This window comes from Rattus norvegicus, chromosome 3 (assembly GCF_036323735.1).
Source record: "Rattus norvegicus strain BN/NHsdMcwi chromosome 3, GRCr8, whole genome shotgun sequence".
In the NCBI taxonomy this organism is placed as follows: Eukaryota; Metazoa; Chordata; class Mammalia; order Rodentia; family Muridae; genus Rattus; species Rattus norvegicus.
In genome coordinates this window covers 78,282,430-78,282,733 of record NC_086021.1, presented here as the reverse complement: position 1 = coordinate 78,282,733, position 304 = coordinate 78,282,430, and positions in this window count along the sequence as shown.

Here is a 304-nt window from a genome sequence, read left to right as displayed (position 1 = left end):
CAGCGGTTAAGAGCACTGACTGCTTTTCCAGAGGTCCCCAGTTCAATTCCCAGCAACCACATGGTGGCTCACAACCATCTGTAATGGGATCTGATGCCCTCTTCTGCTGTGTCTGAAGACAGTGATAGTGTACTCAGATACATTAAGAACATACTTTGGTTTTAATGCCAGGTGTGGGGATACGGGGCTGCTTCGGACTTTCCACAGCAGCTGACTATGATGTGCCTGTTGCCCTAGCAGAGGAGCAGATTTTACAGCTGCAGATGGTTTCTGAGGCTGTGGGAACTTTCAGAAGGTAAATAAG